This window comes from Odocoileus virginianus, chromosome 25, assembly GCF_023699985.2.
Source record: "Odocoileus virginianus isolate 20LAN1187 ecotype Illinois chromosome 25, Ovbor_1.2, whole genome shotgun sequence".
Taxonomy (NCBI): domain Eukaryota; kingdom Metazoa; phylum Chordata; class Mammalia; order Artiodactyla; family Cervidae; genus Odocoileus; species Odocoileus virginianus.
Window position 1 is genome coordinate 50,786,799 of NC_069698.1, and position 21,671 is coordinate 50,808,469.

At 43.8% G+C, this 21,671-nt stretch overlaps 2 protein-coding genes across 12 annotated transcripts in view; one reads left to right on the top strand and one right to left on the bottom strand.

The window, feature by feature from the left end:
- The window catches only part of CRYZL1 (crystallin zeta like 1), a 33,639-nt gene extending 24,909 nt beyond the window's left edge, over window positions 1–8,730 (bottom strand). For 2 of the 5 annotated variants that reach the window (XR_011483509.1, XM_020892639.2), the window contains exon 1: window positions 8,268–8,377. The gene's annotated coding sequence lies outside the window, so the exon portion shown is untranslated. Of the gene's footprint in view, window positions 1–7,959; window positions 8,025–8,267; window positions 8,379–8,710 lie in introns of those variants that run through there. The other 3 variants (XM_020892640.2, XM_020892641.2, XM_070455190.1) reach the window with 3 other exon arrangements.
- A 419-nt stretch (window positions 8,731–9,149) lies between these two features.
- Window positions 9,150–21,671, top strand: part of ITSN1 (intersectin 1) — a 246,668-nt gene continuing 234,146 nt past the window's right edge. For 3 of the 7 annotated variants that reach the window (XM_070455186.1, XM_020892645.2, XM_020892648.2), the window contains exon 1: window positions 9,150–9,403. The gene's annotated coding sequence lies outside the window, so the exon portion shown is untranslated. The remainder of the gene's footprint in view (window positions 9,404–21,671) is intronic. The other 4 variants (XM_020892647.2, XM_020892649.2, XM_070455188.1 and 1 more) reach the window with 3 other exon arrangements.

Sequence of the window (21,671 nt, forward strand, 5' to 3'; positions counted from 1 at the left end):
ATTGAATTTATTTTATGAATGAGGAAACTGAGACTTACAGAGGTACATTCCTAGGGTCTCATAGCTCCAGCTGGGCCAGAGCTGAGACAAATTAGATGCTACCAACTCCAAAGTCATTTACCTTTACCATTATACTTAATGGTTTTTACTGAGCTACTAACATTAGATGTAAAACTAGAACCCTATCTTCTTCAGTTCAGGACTGATAATCAGTAAGTGCTTGTTGACAGAACTAGCTACATAACTTGCAGGGTTCACTGCAAAATGAAAATGTGGGGAACCTTGTTCAGAAACTAAAATTTCAAGACGGTAACAGCCAAGCATCACACCAAGCACGTGTGCCTTCTGACTGCGAGGTCCAGTGTGACTGCAGGGGTCTCGTTCTTATGAAGCTGGCCCTGCAAGCTGAACCCTAATGGGTCCAAAGGGTCTTTAGAGAGGGTTTTCACCGAGTGGTTCAGTACTGGTTGCTGCTTTCCAGAAGGTGGTAATCAAATGCTGGAACTAACAGAAATGAGTATGCATTCCAGACACATAGAGAATTTATGTGTCTCTAGCCTGCTGGTTAAGGAAGATCACTGTGTGTGTGTGTGTGTATACACACATCAGTAAGTTTGTCAGGGTGGTAGGGGAGAAGGGAAGAACCTAAGCATAGAACAGCAGCGATGTATTACCTTTGACAAATCTAACTTCTCCTTCTTAGCTGTCAAGGCCATCTAAAATGCATATCCACTGTCCCTAGTTTACCTTACTCCTTCATTCTTCAAACACATCCCCTGTCTGATCTAGGCAGTACGTGTGCGTGTGTGCTCAGTCGTATCTGACTCTTTGTGACCCCATGACTGCAGTCTGCCAGGCTCCTCTGTCCACGGGATTCTCTAGGCAAGAATACGGGAGTGGGTCGCCACCTCACTCTCCAGGGGATCTTCCTGACCCAGGGTCTGCGTCTCCTGCACTGGCAGGCAGACTCTTTACCGCTGTGCCGCCTGGGACGCCCAGTGTGACTTCACACCACATGGCCCCCGCTGTCTCCAGGCGCCAGGCCCTGCTTGCTCTCTGAGACTCTGCTGTACTTACTCGACAGACTCTGCAAAGTAAGCAAGGCTCAAGTTATACTCCCTCTCTGAAATCACCTCCCAATGACACGCAGTCTACTCCATCTGTTCCATGCTTCTAGATTTCATTCCATACTGACAAAACCTTGCTTTATTCACTCAACTAGTGGTTTTCCCAGCTTCGAAGAATCAATATCCATTATTACTGAATAAATAAAACTCTGCTTCTACTCATTCTGGAGCTACTAGAATTGCCTTTTTGAGGAATGAAATAATTACACATCAACACATTGATTTCAAAACATCTCCCTTTGTAACTTTGGAAGCCAACTGTCTTCTCTGTCCACGGCATCTGAAAACATATAGCATGTCTCTCAGATCAGTAGTCACATGAATCTCATATTGTATGCACCCCAATTTCAAAGATCCTGGAAGCTGTTTGTATGTACCGCAGTGTCCCTTAAGATGATTATTATATACATAATAATGCCCATATTTTTGGTTAGATTATCTAAATAGTTCCTCCAAATTAGGTTACGATCAGCCTGGCTGGTAGAAAAAAGTAATGTTTAGTTGTTGGTTTAATAAGGAACCATGTGGGAACAAAAACCACCCCCCCAAGTTACAAGGTGAAGAAAAAGAAGTATTTTTATAAAAGTGACCAGAAGAAAACTGAGGAAATATTCTTTGTTTTGCAAGCCCAAAAAGGAATACTGAGTTCTTAACACAGAGAAAATGGTACAATGAATGTTATTCAAAACCCAGTTAATTTCTTAGGCAGTGGTCCAGATTAAATGGAACACTTAATCCATTATTTAATAAAATTTTTACTGAACATAAAGATATTTGCACACAGGAAATAAAATAACTGAACACTTCATAAAATAAAAATATAAATGAAATATATACTATTTATCATGCTATTTCCAAAAATGAATGTCATTAACCTCAAAATTATATATTCTACTATAACCTTGCCTTTATCAGAAAAGTGCTACATAAAACTTTTAATTGAAAATAAACCTGTTTAAAAAATACAGGTTGATGTAAAGAGCCCTAAAAAGCCCCGTAAAAAACATAAAGTTTTAAATTCTTCAGGTATATCCAACCTTAAATATATTTAACATAAGTCCACAACTTGAAGATTATGTTTGTAATACTTTAAGTTTTTATAATATCAACATATTAAATCTATTATAAATCTGGAGAAACAAAAATTAAGACACCTGTTTTAAATAATTTTTGGTATGAAAGCAGAATAAGGACTTTGCATAAATTAAACACTTACCATAAATAATACCAAGAAAGTAGTTAATGAAAGTACTAATCTCTTAAAGGATTTCTAAAAAAAAATCAACGGGAAGACATTTCAAATGGTTTCCTCTTAGTTATAACAACACGAACCTCACTTGCTCTTCCCCTGCTATCTTACTCCCCCAAGGAGCTCATCTATTAATAATTGTAAGTAAAACCTCTACAGATCAATCCTTACCTATACGTTCAAACCAAAAGTGTTCTGAATATCAGCTCAACCTCAAAGTCAACAGTCATAAAACTAGACTCACTTTTCCCGCCTCCAAACAAGGTTCTGTTGTGCCAACTTCAGCCCTCGAGGATATCTTAGAATCTCTCATAATTCCCTCCTCTAGGCTTCCTTCTCCTTTACAATCTCCTGGTTTAAGTGTTCCTCTTGGATGTAAGCACAATTACAGGCCCAAACTGTGAAGCCTGAGGCCTGGGCAACGGCCACAGGCGGCTGCACAGCTTCCTTCTCTCCCTGCGGACAACTTCAAAGTCCAGACTCTTATGCGCTCAAATTTTCATTATTCCCAACACAAACTTCATAATATGGTGAAGTATTATGCTTCAACCACTCTCATTTTTGTTTTAAAGAAAGCAGACAAACTGTCAAGCAGCTGGGCTACTGAAAAAAAAAAAAAAAAACCAGAAGAAGTCAGCTCTGAAAGGTGGCTCATCATCTTGCTGGGCTGAGTGGACAGTATTACAATGCTAGCGGATTGTTAGGGGTAAATCTTCAGTCATATTGAAGAGGTGCTTAAGTTTTAACCATGTTCTTACCCACCTGTGGGACTTTTCATACATATCCACATATCAGATAAAGAAGAATGTTAAACCATGTACCCATAAAACCTATTATGGTCAGCAAAATCAAAGTAACTAGCTGGAGGTCTGGTTCAAATACCATATACTTTGCAGGCTGCAGAGGAGACTGGTAGGCCGAACTGGACAGGCCAGCTCTGCTTCTTAAAGAGGGAGGGACGTCTCTACATTGTGCTGGAGATAGTCTCCAGAAATCTATAAATTCCAAGGACACTTGACATAAACAAGGAGTACACTGGCGTTATACACTGTACTGCTCTCCTGTGCCTGTTACAAGATGGGCATGGAAACACTGTGACAGTGGCTCACACCTAGCTAAACTCTGCAAAGCATTTCTAGCTAGTAGCACATATCCTAAGAACTTTTTACTTTCACATTTTGGTGGTGGTGGTTTAGTTGCTAAGTCGTGTCTGACTCATTGTGACCCCATGGACTATAGCCTGCCAGGCTCCTCTGTCCATGGGATTCTCCAGGTAAGAATACTGGAGTGGGTTGTCATTTCCTTCTCCAGGGGATCTTCCCAACCCAGGAATTGAACCCAAGTCTCCTGAATTGCAGCCAGATTCTTTACCAACTGAGCTATGACTTAGGAAAATGCATGAAGTGACATGGTCCCTATTAATAGATGGACTTAAACTAGAGGCTGGATACACATTTAGAGCAGCATCATAAGGGAGATTCAAGCATCAGTTGAGGGGGATGGGAATGAGATGACCATATCAAAGTCTCTTCTGATTATGAGAGTCTAGATTTATATGGACATTATCAAGACATACTTGATTGAATTTTTATACAAGTGGGGCGTCCTCTTTACATCTCATGTTAAGTTGAGATCTAAAGCTAGGTGAAGAATTAGGAAAAGGAAAATAATTTTTTGGTAAAGGCTTTATGTGGAAGCAAGACAAGAGACATTTAATTAGCTATGTCAAACTGTTGCCTATCCATGCAACAAGGGCTTCCAACAATGACCTCTTCTGAATATCAAAAGAATTTTTGATTAATTCTCCTCCCTCCAAGAGAGCTTAACTTTTGTTATTTGTTGATTTACAAAATACCTTTTCACTTAAGAATTCTTTTTTTTTTTTTTTCACTTAAGAACTCTTATTAGTGGGCCCCTTTGCCAGTGCTGCTGGAGGGTGGGTAGTGGGTGGTGTGGGGAAGTGGGATGGTCATTAATCCCAGACTAGAAGTCAGTGCTGCTGGAGGGTGGGCAGTGGGTGGTGTGGGGAAGCGGGATGGTCATTAATCCCAGACTAGAAGTCATTGCCCCAGTCTCTATGTGATGTCGGGCAATTTGATACAGTAAGACTCAGAACAACAGAAACTTGGCCTTCATTTATATTGCTGAGTTAGCATCCTATTTTGCCATGTTGTACTACTGGGGAACAGTGCAGCCAATGGTGCCATGAATGGCAGCCTTCCCTTCCTGCTGGCTTGATCATGTGACACTAGGACAAGGCAAGGGATGAGGAAGATAAACTGAAGGATCCTCCCTACATTTTTACTACATTCTCCCTCCTTTCCAACTGACTTAAGGGATCATCTTCTCCATACACCAATATAATTGCAGTCTGTCAACACTTACTTAATTCTATAAATCACTATTGGGTGTTTAATCATTACTTACTTCAGATGCAAAGTAGGAACTGTACTTTTGATTAAATATTTACTAATAAATTCACCATCAAGGGAAGATAATTTCACAAGATATCATCTTTACTACAATGTATAAAAAGACCTAACAGAAGCAGAAGATATCAAGAAGAAATGGCAAGAATACACATTAGAACTGTACAAAAAAGATCTTCACGACCCAGATAATCACGATGGTGTGATCACTCCCCTAGGGCCAGACATCCTGGAATGTGAAGTCAAGTGGGCCTTAGAAGGCATCACTACAAACAAAGCTAGTGGAGGTTATGGAATTCCAATTGAGCTATTTCAAATCCTGAAAGATGATGCTGTGAAAGTGCTGCACTCAATATGCCAGCAAATTTGGAAAACACAGCAGTGGACACAGGACTGGAAAAGGTCAGTTTTCATTCCAATCCCAAAGCAAAGGCAATCCCAAAGAATGCTCAAGCTACTGCACAACTGCACTCATCTCACACGCTAGTAAAGTAATTCTCAAAATTCTCCAAGCCAGACTTCAGCAATACTTGAACCGTGAACTTCCAGATGCTCAAGCTGGTTTTAGAAAAGACAGAGGAACCAGAGATCAAATTGCCAACATACGCTGGATCATTGAAAAAGCAAGAGAATTCCAGAAAAACATCTATTTCTGCTTTATTGACTACACCAAAGCCTTCGACTGTGTGGATCACAATAAACTGTGGAAAATTCTGAAAGGGATGGGAATACCAGACCACCTGACCTGCCTCTTGAGAAACCTGTATGCAGGTCAGGAAGCAAAAGTTAGAACTGGACATGGAACAGCAGACTGGTTCCAAATCAGGAAAGGAGTACCTCAAGGCTGTATATTGTCACCCTGCTTATTTAACTTATATGCAGAGTACATCATGAGAAACGCTGGGCTGGAAGAAGCACAAGCTGGAATCAAGGTTGCTGGGAGAAATATCAATAACCTCAGATATGCAGATGACACCACCCTTATGGCAGAGAGTGAAGGTGAACTAAAAAGCCTCTTGATGAAAAAGTTGGCTTAAAGCTTAACATTCAGAAAACTAAGATCATGGCATCTGGTCCCATCACTTCATGGGAAATAGATGGGGAGACAGTAGAAACAGTGTCAGAGTTTATTTTGGGGGGCTCCAAAATCATTGCAGATTGTGATTGCAGCCATGAAATTAGAAGACGCTTACTTCTTGGAAGGAAAGTTATGACCAACCTAGATAGCATATTAAAAAGCAGAGGCATGCCTTTGCCAACAAAGGTCCATCTGGTCAAGGCTATAGTTTTTCCAGTGGTCATGTATGAATGTAATAGTTGGACTGTGAAGAAAGCTGAGCGTCAAAAAATTGATGCTTTCGAACTATGGTGTTGGAGAAGACTCTTGAGAGTCCCTTGTACTGCAAGGAGATCCAACCATTCCATCCTAAAGGAGATCAGTCCTGGGTGTTCACTGGAAGGACTGATGCTGAAGCTTTAGTACTTTGGCCACCTCATGTGAAGAGTTGACTCATTGGAAAAGGACCTGATGCTGGGAGGGATTGGGGGCAGGAGGAGAAGGGGATGACAGAGCATAAGATGGTTGGATGGCATCACCAACTCGATGGACATGGGTTTGAGTAAGTCTGGGAGTTGGTGATGGACAGGGAGGCCTGGCGTGCTGTGATTCATGGGGTCGCAAAGAGTCAGACATGACTGAGCGACTGAACTGAACTGATAAAAAGAATTATTTTGCAAAAATACTAAAGTTGTATTTGAACTATTCTATGTGAAGTTTGCATGAGCAAGAAAAGATTCACTTTATCAATGAATAAAAGATTTCACCAAAAACAAACCCCAAAACATTGTGATTGTAAGGTGAAACGTTTTAAGAATTCCCAAGCCTTCCCACTTTCCTCCTTCAAGGTGGTACACAGATGAACCAAGACACACTGTCCAGGGTATAGTACTGGGTACAGTATAGTACAGGGTAAAGCCTATATATCTCCTTGAGGTTTGGAACACTCTTCTTCAATTTAGAACTTTGATATTGAATGGACACCACAGAGAGTTGTAAGACTACCCAAATATTTCACTACAACCGAGGGAACTGTGCCTTGTATGGTGAACCCTCTCTGTTTGACATCTGAATGTCTCAGGATTAGTGGTAAACTAGAGCAGAGGCGTCAATGAATTGAAATTAGTGAAAAAATGTAATAATTATACACTGCGGTGATTGATGGATTTATAAGTCCTAAGTGACCCTATTCTGAATCCTGGCTTTTCCACGTATTCAGAGTATGACCTACATACACTAGGTAATTTTAACCATCTGGTCCTTAAACTCCACACCTGTTAAACAGGAGAGTAACAGTAAGGCTTAAATAATACATGCAAAGCACTCAAGTACAATACCGGGCACAAAGGAAGTGTTGAATAAATGCTGGCTGTTTGTACTATTATTTCTGTAAATTGAGTGGAGATCTAAAGTACTTCCAAAAATCCATCTCACAGAGCATCTCACAGGGGTTTTGTCAGAGGCAACCCAAGATTTAATACCTTTTAATTTCTTCAGTGGGTTGTATCATCCTGAAGCCCTTGAACTGTGCCTAGTCAGAACTGAGATGTACTGTTAGCATAAGATGTCCATCAGGTTTCTTCAAATGTGAAGAAAACGAATGCACAAAATCTCGATTTTTAAACATTTGATTACGTGCTGATATGATATTTTAGATATACTGGGTTAAATAAAACTCTAGCATTAATTTCACATATTTCTCTCTTTTTTTCTCTCTCTTTTTTTTAAGTGGCTCCAATTACACATGCAAAACCTTGCTGCCTGTAACCTGGACTGGCAGCACCTGAGAGCTTGTCAGAAACGGAGATTCTCAGGACCCGCCCACACCCTCAGCATCGCCGTCTGCACTTCAAAACGGTTCTAGGTGGTTCTCACGCGTTGCTCCAGAGTATTCCTCCCTTTAGCTTAATCTGGAGGGCAAATCTGGCCCTAGAGTTACATAAACCCGAATGCCCCTGCTTTAAGTAACTGTCCCCGGCGGGGGGGCGGGGGTGGGAGTAACGGAGGAGAAAGCAGTAGTAGAGAAGCATTAAGGCAGAAAGAAAAAGAAACTCAAAGTATAGAAACAAAAAGACGCGGGAGTGGGTAAAATCCAACCTGGGAGTCTCGGTGGAAGGGAACTTCCAGACTTTTGCTTCCATGAAAGTGGAGGAAGATGCAAGCTGAAATAACATCCACCATCAAAACCAGTAAAGACCAGGAAATCGTCAGGCAAATCAAGTCTCTCCCGCCCCTCAGCGGCCTCAGCTAAGCCAGCTAGGCCTGAGCCCGAGAAGTGTTAGTAAGGTTGGGGTGCTACGGAAAGCACCCTGCGCCCCAGGGCTGGACGGTCCCGCTGGGCGTCTCCCGAGCTTCCGCCCAAAGCCCGGTTTCCCAAGACACGTAGCGCGTCTCTTTGCGCTCACCTGCCTCGGAGCGGCTCCAACGGCCAGCAGTTTCACCTCCGCCACCTTCGAGCCCCTCAGTAGAGGACCCGCCCCCTAAGCGCCAAGGCCTGTTCCCATTGGTCAGGTCGCTCGTCAGTCTCGCACTCTAGAGACCGCCATAGCAACCGAACGCGGAACTACATCTCCCGGCATGTTCCAAGGCGACGCGCCTGGGGCTTCCAATCAATGCGCGGAGAGGGCCATAGCAACCGAACGCGGAACTACATCTCCCGGCAGGCTCCACGGCGACGCGCCTGGGGCTACCAATCAATGCGCGAAGTCCTAGAGGCCGACGGGTTCAGCTTTATGTAAATTTGTTCAAGACCACACCCTTCCTCATTCCAACCGTATCCCCATCACCTTCCTGGGACTGTGCCCCGCCCTCCTTGTGCCTCTACATTGTTCTCTCCTGTGACACCTGCCGTTAGTTAGTTGAAGACGTCCTAACTTGTACCTCGCCTCGCACAGCAACGGCCAAATGGCACCGAGGCCGTGGAACAAAACGTTCCGAAGCCCCACACAGACGCTTCTATGCCCGTCGGGAAACCCTACGCCAGAGGCCTGCTTCGGGAAAGGGGGCGGGGCGGCGGGGGAGGGGATTAGGGCGGCCAGGTCCCGCCCTCTCTGAGCTTGCTGATTTGTCGATGCGGGTGTCACTCCGTCCTCCTCCAGATTTTTTTTTTTTCAGTTGCGTTACCCCCGCGGTGGGCGGGGCTAGAGGGAGAGGGGCGGGAGGAGGTGTGAACCCTTTCTTTCGATTGGTTGTTTTTTCATTGTCCCCCCCACCCACCCCGTGGGCGGAGACGAAGGGGCGGAGAGGGCGCGGGGGAGGCAGGTCCCCGGGGAGATGAGGAGATAGGCGGGAGCGAGGGACTGAGGGAGGGGAGCGAAGGGAGGCAGAGAGCTGAGCTGGAGACGGGAGGGCGCGCAGCTTGGTTGCTCGGTAGTACGGCGGCTCGCGAGGGAGAATCCCGGCGGACTCCGGGACGCCCCGAGAGGCGGGCGGGGATGGTGTGCGGGGCTGCGGCTCCTGCGTCCCCTTCCCGCGGCGACTGAGTTGCACTGATTTTTTTTTGTCCCCCTGAGGCGGCAGCGTGGACCCGCCTGGAGATGAGGTGAGGAGAGAGCTGGACCGCGTCGGCCTGCCTTGCACCGGGCAGGCGGCGGGGGCGAGGGTGGGCGCGATGGCCGCCCGGGACGCCCGTCCATCCCCTTCCGACCCCGGGGCCAGTGTGCGCGTCCCTCCCGGCACCCTTCACCCTGAGCCGCGCGCCCTGGAGGCGCCCGTGTGTCTCGTCCTTCCCATCCTCCCGGGCCGCCGGGGGTGGCTGGGTGGGTGGTGGGTGGTGGCGGCCGGCTGGCACGCGCCGGGAGGCCGGGGCTCCGCGGCGGACCGAGGCTGGGGGGTGGGCGGCGGCCGCGGGACGGGCTTCGGGGGGGGTTGAATGGGCATTGGTCGCCGTGGCCGGCCGAGCGGGGGGGAGGTCCCGTCCTTTCTCTAGGGGCCCGCGGGGCGTGGGCTCCCTTGCAGGGCTGACCTCCCTGCTCGCGGTCGCCCGAGTCGGGCGGTCGGGCCGAGCCTCGCCTCCCCGCCAGCCTGCCGGGGATCCGAAATGCCCGGCCTCTCCTCCCCGGCTCATCCCTTCTTCTCTCTCCTCCGCCCGCAAAAAAAAAAAAAAAAAAAAAAAACCAAAAAACCCACAACCCTGTCAGTGAAGGGCAGTCAATGCCGTTTTGGCCCCGCGTCCTCCTGCTGGAACTGATTTGACTCCGGTGGTATTTCACAGAAAGCGGCTCTTCCTTTCAAGGGGGGAGCGCGTTCCCGGCGTCGGCCGCTTCCCTTTCCCCTTCTTTACGCACTGACACGGTTTCACGGTGTGGACCGGAGGCACAGTTGCCAGGCTCTGTCTGGCTTGACCGAGGAAAATGCAGCCAGAATCCCCAGGAAGAGGAAACCGACGAGGAATGGGGTTGCGCCTTTCCCTCTTACTTCTTGTTTGCCTTTTGGATTAGGAAGCACCTTCGTAGATTACATTTCCTGTGGGCATCTTTTGTTGTGATTCAGACTAAAGGTTTTGCTTTTGAAGAAAATAATTAGGGGCTTCTGCATTGAGTTAGAGGCTCTGGAGATTTTTTTGCTAGCCTCTTAATATGAAAGTTTCCTTTAGAACTTTGCCATCCACAGTGCTATTCTGGAGGCAGCACCAGCCTGGAAATTTAAATAGATGCGACTCCTAATAGCTGCGTTTCTTTGTGCTTTATCTGCTGGCATCCTGCTCTTAATGTTTACGTGGTCGGGACGTCCAAATAAAAGCAAGTGCAATAAAAAGTATAGATAATAAAAAACAAGTACCGTGCCAAAAATACATCTGGAAAATCTCAATTCTGTCATCGGAGAGGCAGTTTTTACTAATCCCTTTGAATGGATGAAGACCAGGCTCAGTGTTTATGTAGTGGACAGGATCTGAGGGTAGGAACTGGGACCGTGGAGCCAGCAGGCCGGCTGGTTTATGTAGTGCTACGCTTACCGTCTGAAATAGGAGTATATTTGTTGGGGTACCTTTATTTTTATATGACTTAAGGTGAAGAAGCTGAGTACCCCCCCCAAAGTTATGATTTCTACTTATCATGGAGAACAAAATGCTGTGTTTTGTTTTTAAATTTTTAATAGTTCACCTGAAACATTTATGTTATTTTTATGATTGTTTGCTTATAACAAAAGAAGAAAAACATTTTTCAATATTGAGTTCTTTCTGTAGGACAGTTGTAAAGAAGCCAAAAACTTTAGGTAATCCAAATTCAGAAATGAAGGACACTAATTTAGTGATGGTCCAAAAGCTATTTAAGACTTCTATAAGTAGCTCCAGTAGGGTGAATTTCTGATGGAATTGTTTTTGAAGGCTATTTCTTTATTTAAGAATGTATCTTGAAATTTCTGAGGCACATGGTACCTTCACAAAAGTCTATTATTATTCTGCCTGAGTAAGAGAGGAAATGAACACATTTTTGATGTACTTTGGAACCCTGTGGATTGTTCAGATACTAAGCATTGTGAAATAGGGCATAAAATGAGCGGTAGCAAGTTAGTTCCGTGAAATGTTTGTCTCTCTTAGCTTTTTTTTTTTTGCAATTGACTAGCAGTTTCCTTTTTCTTAATGCTTATCCCTCTTATCAGAAATAAAGCTCTGCTTAAGTTCATGTTTTCTCAAAATAACTAGATTGAGGCAAACTCAAATCTCCATAAAGGGGGTTAAGGAGGAGGTGCCGTTAAATTCATCTACTCTTACTCAGCTTTTTAATGTGGACTTGTGAATTACAGGTAATTAATTACAGGTCAGTCGGGTTTATATTCCTCAGTTCACATCCCACTGCCATAGGGCTCTTCTCTTGTGAGTGATCTTTCTCTTCTGAATGGTTCCACTTACTGGCAGGTTTCTCCATGTCTAGATCTCAGATCACTTACATCAACATAACGTGAAGTTCTTGGTAAAAATGCAGACTCCTGGGATCTGATTTCCAACTTCTCCAGGAAGTTTTCTTACACAAAAGCATTGGAGAACCGCTGGCATTGTGGTTCCTTATCACTGAGTGTGTCCCCAGACCGTGTCCTGAAGAGGATGGCATGTTTTTCAAATGACAGAATAACTTTCATACCTTGGACGTCTAATAAAAAACCATGACCTTCAGATATGTAAGGCACCTGTAATAATATATCTCAGAAGGGCAGAGATCACTGTACCTCCTAGAGTAGTGCCTGGAGGAACTCTATGAAATATTTGAGTGAATTACGTCACAGTGAGCCCACACCTTTAAACTTTTACTTGTAAAGTTAATCTTATCATTTCATAGTCACTTTATAAACTGGGAGCCATAAGTACCACACCCCAGTCATTTCTGTAAGTTTGGTTGTCTCTGAAAGGAGAGAACCTTTCCCAAGCATAACTCAAGAGGATAAGCTGAAAAGAAGGCTCCTAGCAAAATGTTTGCTTAAACTCAAAATGTAAATTTAAGTCACAGCATAATGGTAAATTATTTGCTATCAGTACATCAGAATGCCATTTTATAACCTATGTTAAGACCAATATAATGCAATAAAAATTGGATTTTCCCAAAAGAAAGAAAATTGGTGATTTTCCAATTTTATTTTTCATACTCCTAATATATGACCTTCACTCCTTTCTGTCAGAGCCCAGTGTAGGCCCCATAAATAATAGCTTCTGCTGTGTAGTTGAGGGTATGGATAGTTAAGAGTGCAACCTCTAGAGAATATTGGGTTTGACCATACATAGTCTGTGACTTGGGGCTTCCCTAGTATCTCAGCTGGTAAAGAATCTGCCTGCAATGTAGGAGACCCCAGTTGGGTTCCTGGGTGGGGAAGACCCCCTGGAGAAGGGATCGGCTCCCCACTCCAATGTTCTTGGGCTTCCCTGGTGGCTCAGAGGGTAAAGGATCTGCCTGCAGTGTGGGAGACCTGGGTTTGATCCCTGGGTCAAGAAGGTCCCCTGGAGGAGGGCATGGCAACCCACTCCAATATTCTTGCCTGGAAAATCCCCATGAACGGAGGAGCCTGGAGGGCGACAGTCCATGGGGTCGTGAAGAGTCAGACAGGACAGAGCGACTAAGCACCACACAGCACGGTCTGTGACTTTGATCTGGTCGCCTAACCTCTCAGTGCCTCAGTTCTCTCAGCTGAAAATGGGAATTGTTGTAGTAAAACGTAATCCTTCTAGGACTTCTGTGGTGGGCCAGTGGTTAAGAATCCACCTGTAAATGCAGTGGACATGGGTTCAATCCCTGGTCCGGGAAGATTCCACATGCCATGCACGGCACAGCTAAGCCCAGTGTGACGCAGTGACTGAGCCCACATGCCCTGGAGCCTGTGCTCCACAAGAAGAGAAGCCTGGCAGAGAGAAGCCCGCGCACCACAACTATAGTTGTACAGTGCTGGGCTGTGCTGTGTTTTAACCCACCAGGGGCGCCCTGGTTGCGCCCACTGATGCAACTAAAGAGAGCAGCACAGAAGACCCAGCACGGCCAAAATTTTAAAAATCAAATTCAAAAAAGGAAATTATTTAAAAAATTTAATACTTCTAAATTCTCACTTAAGTTCTTGAGACACATTCATTTAATATATGTTAGTTATGATGATAAAATATTGAGATATATAAAAATGTATGAAACTCTAGCTAGTCTGTTCAGTTTTTGTACTAATGTACTTTATGGTAGTAAGTAGAAATCCATTGCTTAAAAAGAAGTCTCTTGCTAATTTCCTGGCACTGAATATGTATAATTTTTAAATTACAGTAATAATTAAACATTAAAAGTAACTAATAAAGCATCAGGTTCTAGGCAGATTTTTTTCTAAATAAAGATAAGCCTGTCATGCCTCTCAGCTTAGTTGTACTATTTCAGAAAGAATCTGTTAATCAGTTTAGATGATCCCTTGTATTTTAAAGAATTGCATGTTTGTGGTAGAACAATTGAAATACAGGAAAGTAAAGAGTAGAAAACCATAAAATACTTAGAGGTCCACTACCTGAATACATTTCTCCAAACAGTTTTTTTCTCTGTGCTATTTGTCAGCATATGTAACTTTGGTTAGCAAATATGGGATCCTGGTATACATATGGTTGTTTTCTAACCTGTGCTTCTTAACATCTCATTATGAATCGTTTCTTCTCTATGTAGTCAGTTGTAATGTTGACTGAATAATATTCCATTTTGTGAATCTATGATTTATTTATTTATTTATTTGGCTGCATTGTGTCTTTGTTGTGAAATACAGCCTCCGTTGCCCAAGGCATATGGGATCTTGGTTCCCTGACCAGGGATTGAGCCCGAATCCTCTGAATTGGAAGGTGGATTTTTTTTACCTCTGGACCACCAGGGAAAGTCGCCAACCAATTTGTTTTTATTAAACATTATTTTTCTCCCACTGCTATTATCATTATCTCTGCAATAACTGTCCTCCATGCATCTCTATATATACCTTTGAGATTTTTTTTTTTCCCTTTAGGATAAATTTCTAGAGGTATGATTGTAAGATCAAAGTACATATTATGGTTTAAGGGTTTTTGATACATCCTTTCAGTTAGTCATTTAGAAAGGCTGTAGCAATTTACACTCAACATGTTGTATAAGAGTTCTATTTCCCTCCCCCTTCCTTTTTTTTGAGGAATGACTTATTAAGTGACCAACCTAGGGAATTGTTTTATCTTTAGAAAGAAGAGTGGGTTGTTATTGTGAATATGTTAGTGATGTGATCTGGAAGCTGGAAATTCATACACCTGGAAGAATAATAGCTAAAACTTATCAAGTCCATTATAGCATTTTATAAGCATAAACTCGCTTAATTTTTACAAATTCTCGGTTTTTTAGATGAATGTGACTTGAGAACCAAAATACCCTCTGTTAAATCACAGGAGCCAGCAAGTGACTCTGCAGAATGGTTACTCTAGAGCCCAAACTCCACAGCGCTGGACTGCCTCTTGCCTGCAAATGTTGTACGGGCATTGGGGTACTTTTTGCATTCCTGGTTTCTGTTTGAGACTAACCTAGCAGTTTCCTGGCATGTATTCATTTATAAAGTAGGTGGCACACAGATTCAAAGCCCTCTCAGTGAGGAGTTAGTCTCATAACTTAGCTCACAAATAAGCCTCCTGTCCTGTCTAGCATTCACCTCTGAAAGCACTATGCTACCCTTTACTCTGTAGTAGTTTTCCTAAAACACCCCCATATGAAAAACAGGATCGGAGTCACAGAGGAGACTAGCACAGTTGGAAAAGGCAGTTTACTTGGTGTGGACTTGCCTTGGAAATGCAAGACAAGTGGGCTTAGGGACAGAAGTGAGCTTCTGGAGGCAGCCGGGAACCTGTACAGACATTTCCACCTCAGCCTGGCTGGAGAATTGAAGTGTCTGGTGGAAGTTCAGTTCAGGAATGCAAAGGCCTTACTGTAGAGATGTCACCCATCCACTGGGAGATTGTTTTTTTTTTTTTTTTTTAAACCCTTCTAAAGTGTGATGGTAGAAGATCGTTGATGTTTTCTTGCTAATGACTAGCCTGCTAACAAGGTGAATTTCCAGTAAGCTAATCTGTTTGATACTTTGGCCACCTGATGCGAAGAACTCACTCCTTGGGAAAGACCCTGATGCTGGGAAAGATTGAAGGCAGGAGGAGAAGGGGATGACAGGATGAGATGGTTGGATGGCATCACTGACTGAATGGACATGAGTTTGAGTAAACTCCGGGAGTGGGTGAAGGACAGGGAGGCCTGGCGTGCTGTAGTCCATGGGGTCGCAAAGAGTCAGACGCAACTGAGTGACTGAACTGAACTGAATCTGTTTGAATTCGCCATCACTCTCTTTTTCTAATAGGATTAATGATTGGCAGCTTACCTTGCCAGCTTATCTCCCAGAGAGAGGGTTGGTGAAATCGTTTTGGCTTCAGCTCTCTGGCCTGAGTTTGTGCTGCTGAGCGAGGCAGGACTGCCGGGGCTCAGTGTTGGGCTGGTCACCAAAACCCTTCTCGGCATTGTGTGGGCCAGGGCTCCACCCAGCCGGGTGGGAGTGGTCCTGAGACCACTTCACTCCTCATCCAGTGGTGGAGTCAGGAGCTGAACCGAGGGATGTGATAGTTTCAGGCTCACCTGAATTTGAATGTGAAAATTACAAGGTCACATCAGTTGTTCAGATTTTTTTTTTTTTTTTTATTCTTGGTTAAAATTAAACAGCCTCTCCTTCATGCAGGAGGACCAGCTTTGGATCCTCTGTGCCTTGCGGAGCAATTTGACTGGCTTCTTTCTCAGGGATGGTTCTGTTCATCCCTGCATTGTGTCTGCAAGTCCCTCTGGTGACCGGTGAGGTGATACAGCTAGGGTTAGGTGATACAGCTGCAGGAAATGGGCAAAGCCAACTGGCTTTTCTGCCATGTTTTCACCAGCCTGGTTAAGGAGGACACTGATTCTTGTGATAAAAGCTGGGGGACAAGATGCCATTGGAGCCATTTGTTGTGTTTGTGTAGAGGCCTACTCACCTCTCTCTGAGGCAGATTTTCTGACCAGCTTTATTCTAACAAGGGTGAAAGTAAAGCATTAATTGCTCAGTTGTGTCTGACTTTTTGCTATCCCATGGACTGCAGCCTGCCAGGCTCCTCTGTCCATGGAATTCTCTAGGCAAGAATATTGGAGTAGGTTGCCATTCCCTCTCCAGGGGATCTTCCTGACCCAGGGGTTGAACCCACATCTCCCGCATTGCAGGCAGATTCTTTACCACTGAGCCACCAGGGAAACCCTATAACAAGGGTAATGTGTTGTTTTGTAAGCCATTGAATAAACACAGACATGTACTCATTCCTGTGCACTATCTATAACAAGAGTATTTGTTGTGCATCCACTGTTTTATAAAAATCAATTCATTTCTCCTGTAATCTTAAAGATAATAGATTTTAGAAGCAAGTAGCCTTTCAGTTTCTGGACTCATTTGGAACTCAGCTGCTCCATTCTTACAGAATTGGAATATCCCATTTTGACCACTGACATATAAAAACTGTAGAGCTAGTAATTAGAGAAACCTTGAAAAGTTGACCAAACAATTCAGTGGTATATTCCTGGTATGTATACCAGGCTTCAGTGATTAAAATTCCCTCCTCCTCTCTTCTTCACTTACAAAAAAGTATTGTTAGACAAAGTCAGTCAGTGATAATAAGTCTGTTAGAGGTAGTACTGCTTATTTTCAGATACCTTGAGATATAGTTAATAAAATTGCTGTTTTAGTATTTTGAAGAATCCTCCCGTCAGTGCAGGATACATGTGTTTGATCCCTGATGTGGGAAGACCCACACGCCATGGAGCAGCTAAGCCTGTGTGCCGCAACTACTGAGCCCACGTGCCAGCTACCGAAGCCTCCACGCCCTAGAGCCTGTGCTCCGCACCAGGAGAGTAGCCCCTGCTCTTTGCAGCTAGAGAAAGGCCCTCTCAGCCACGAAGACCAAGCATGGCTGAAAATAGATACATAAATCAAATTATAAACAAATGTAAGCGCTCTCAAAACAAACAAAAAAAAGAAATGAAAAAAAAGATGATCAGAGAAACTGAGGAGGAGGGGAGCCTGGTAGAGGGGTTGAGTAGGGGGCGAGTTCCACGAGAGAGGAAGGGTTGTCCTCACGACCTGGAACAGGGTCCAGTGCATGGTGGACGCTCAGCAGTCGTGCTGGCGTACCGAATAGGTTAGTGTTTGAGGCTCTGTTTACCTGGAGACCTGAGTCACCCGCGGGAGGTGAGCACTGGAGAGACAGGTGAGGTATAGAGCAGACACGTGCCGGCTTGGATTTTACTCAGAGTCAGAGGAGGTAGATGCTGATGTCAGTTTTAAGCAGGTGAGACCCTTTTATTTGACTGGATCCCTCTGGATGTTATGTGGGAGTGGCTTGGAGAGCAGTGAGAGGGAAATGTTGAATTAACAGGCACCCCACCCCTGCTGTCGGTTACCTGAAAGTTGACATTTCTACCTGTCCTTGTACTTTTTCTTTACCGCGAGGGTAGTATGGTTTACTCTTTGATGGGGTGAGATGAGTGGTGATTTGTATAAACTTTTCAAAGTTCTCTGAGGAAGAGAACCCCTTAAAATCATTATTCTTATGGATCAAGTAAAGCAGCACCGTGTAAAATAAAGATCGGGAATCATTTAACTTTTTAACCATTAACTTAATTGAGGTTATGGCTATAGATTTCTGGTAGGAGAGATCTTTCTGTTTGCATTTTTTGGTGAAAAAAACTTAATATACGGAAACGAATCCTTAGAATAGGGTTTTATGAATTGAATGTCTATAGAAGCTATGCACTTGGAGGAAGATCCAGTTTGTAAAGTGCTAATATTGTCTGTCCAATCTGGTGTTTTAATTAGTATCAAAGGAAGGGAAATACTGTCGTAATTGTAACCTTACGTTACTCCCTTAGTTCAATTAGTTTTAAACCATAGTCATTATCTGTTATCTTTAGTTGTTGTGATCTCATTAGATGAAGTGATATTGTAGTTGTGATTTGGGAGATTAAAAAAATAACATGTTTTTTCTTGTTACCAAAACGATACATGTTTATTGAAGACAGCTTTGGAAAATACAGGTAAGGGAGTAAAAAAGCATACTCCAAATCTCCCTGACCAGAAATGATGCCTGTCCATATGCTGGGAAGGGTCAGCTTTGCTCAGATCGCCTGGGAGACTCGCAGGCCTCTTTGGGACTCTGGGATCTGGAGATGGGACAGCGCAGGGTCAGGCAGCCTACACATTTGTGGCCCCGGGAACATGTGTCTTGGTGCTTCTACGCCTTCTAGGTCTTTAAGAGAAGTTGAAAATTTAGAAATCCGAATTTAATGTGAAATCTCCAGTTTTTATATGAGCCACAACTACTAATAACACACTGGGATTCAAGCAGTGCAGACCTGAGGGCTGCATTCAGTCTTTGTTGCCTTGCCAGCTTATAACCTCAGCTATGTATAGTTGTATAGCCTGTGTTTCTCTCTCAGTTCAGTTCAGTTCAGTCGCTCAGTCGTGTCCGACTCTTTGCGACCGCGTGGACTGCAGCAGGCCAGGCCTCCCTGTCCATCACCAACTCCCGGAGCTTGCTCAAACTCATGTCCATTGAGTCAGTGATGCCATCCAACCATCTCCTCCTCTGTCGTCCCCTTCTCCTCCTGCCTTCAATCTTTCCCAGCATCAGGGCCTTTTCAAATGAGTCAGCTATTTGCATCAGGTGGCCAAAGTGTTGGAGTTTCAGCTTCAACATCAGTCCTTCCAATGAATATTCAGGACTGATTTCCTTTAGGATGGACCGGTTGGATCTCCTTGCAGTCCAAGGGACTCTCATGAATCTTCTCCAACACCACAGTTCAAAACTATCAGTTCTTTGGCACTCAGCCTTCTTTATGGTTCAGCTCTTACATGCATATGTGACTCCTGGAAAAACAATAGCTTTGACTAGACAAACCTTTGTTGGCAAAGTAATGTCTCTGCTTTTTAACATGCTGTCTAGGTTGGTCATAGCTTTTCTTCCAAGGAGTAAGTGTCTTTTAATTTCATGGCTGAAGTCACCATCTGTAGTGATTCTGGAGCCCAAGAAAATAGTCTGTCACTGTTTCCCATCTATTTGCCATGAAGTGATGGGACTGGATGCCATGATCATTGTTTTTTGAATGTTAAGTTTTAAGCCAACTTTTTCACTCTCTTCTTTAACTTTCATCAAGAGACTCTTTAGTTACTCTTCAGTTTCTGCCATAAGGGTGTCATCTGCATGTCGGAGGTTATTGATATCTCTCCCGGCAATCTATTCCAGCTCTCTCAGTATATTGGAGTGTACTCCCAAGCCTTAAGGGTATTGCTGCCTCAGCAGTGTGTACCAATCTCCTGTTTCCTTACTAGCATTGGGTAAAGCCTTCTCAAAAAAAATCCTAGCCAGTTTTGTTTTAACTTGCATTTTTTTTTGTATAATTACTGAGTTGCTGGGCTTCCCAGCGGCTTCCAGTGGCTCAGTGGTAAAGAATCTGCCTGCAATGCAGGGGACTCAGGTTCAATCCCTGGTTCAGGAAGCTACCCTGCAGGAGGAAAGGGCCACACACTTCAGTATTCTTGCATGGAAAATCCTATGGACAGAGGAAGCCTGGTGGGCTACAGTCCATGGGGTCGCAGAGTCAGACATAACTTAGCGACTGCACAGCAAAAATGAGTTGAACATTGATTAAACGTTTATTGACCTTACTTGGATTTACTTGGTAACTTGCCACCTTGCTAGAACTCTGAGTTCCAGTAGTATTTTGGTCATTTATTCAGTGCATCTCAGCTTTTGTAATATTATATAATATTTGCATCCCAATAGTCCTAGTAGATAGTACTCATGGCAGGTGTTATCCCCCAAACCTGAGGGCAGTGGTACCTGGAGCACACCTGTAACCCACGTTAAAGAACTGTGGTTGAGAAGTTCTGAGTTTGGTCAGTGGGAATGTTGGAGCGTGTGCTCTGTGCCTGGCATTGCTCTAACTGTCCAGCCTTGAACCATGATAGCGGTCTCAACTCTCCAAGATCTCATGATTTTTATTTCTCTTGTGTTGATCATATTGACCATCATATTTATAAAAGATAATTTTTATTTCCAGAATTTATAATTTTTTGGCTTTTATTTCTTGTTGACATGAACCACCACCCCCCTCAACAAAAAAAACCAGTGGTGGATGCTAGTCAGTCTCTAGTTTCTTAAATTCCATTAATTCTCTTGAGTTCTGTTAAACTCTGCTACAAAAAGTCGCAAGTGGACTTTGGTGAGCAGTTCCTTTCCTGTGATGATGAGAAAACCAGGGTACAGTGCTGGGACTGTGTAATGGGGACTTCTGGACTGTCTGTCTAACTCAACACAGATCCCTTAACTGTGCTCAAACCTAGACATCCACTCCCCTGCATACTTCTTCCTCCCCACAGGGTACACAGAGGATTGAATCAGTTTCAGTTCAGTCCTGACCCAAGCTAGTCCAGTCAGTGTCCCTTTCTTGGAAATTTGACATTGGGCCCAAAAGAGGGTTCGACCTCTCTGCATTCACAGGGCCTAACGTAAAAACTTGGGAGTTCTAGGCCATTGTGTTCTGCTGTTGTGTCTGGGGACAGAGAAAGGTGATTTATGGATGGAGAGATTAAAGTAAGTATAGAGAAGCAGGAAGAGAATACTACCTGAGATAACTGTAAATTTGCTCCTCCAGTCCTTTCTGGGGCTGGGTGTCTTCCTGTTCTGTGCAATCCTCCTGTATTCTTAAGATTAACAGCGCCGCCTGCGCCCCGCCCCGCCTCACCATACACCTTTTAGCTGAAGCCAGCTGAGGCCAGCTGAGGTTGGGTTGTTTAATCTAAGCCTTCTCTTCATTTTCAGCCCTATATTCTTTAATCCTACCTTATCTCTTGTATTTCTTGACTATCATCTGAGGAAGTTGTGAATTTATTATTATTTTCTTCAAGTAACAGTAACATAAAAAATTAAGGACATACTAGTATAGATAAAATAGATAATCAACAAGGACCTACTGTATAGCACAGGGAACTCTACTCAGTATTCTGTAATAAGCTGTATGGGAAAATAATCTGAAGAAGATTGAGTATATGTATGTGTATAACTGAATTGCTTAACTGTACACCTGAAACTAACACAGTGTTGTAAATCAGCTATATTTCAATATAACATAAAAATCAAATTAAAAAATTAAGGGTAGCAAGAGAAGCAGAAGTGCACAAATTTAAGCTAATTCACACAGTTACGATTTTATTAGAAAGTCCACTTTGCACATGTGGTTGGTGACCTTTCTTAAGTCAGTTCAGATCTCTTGTGAAGAAAAACCAAAAAGGAAGAGATT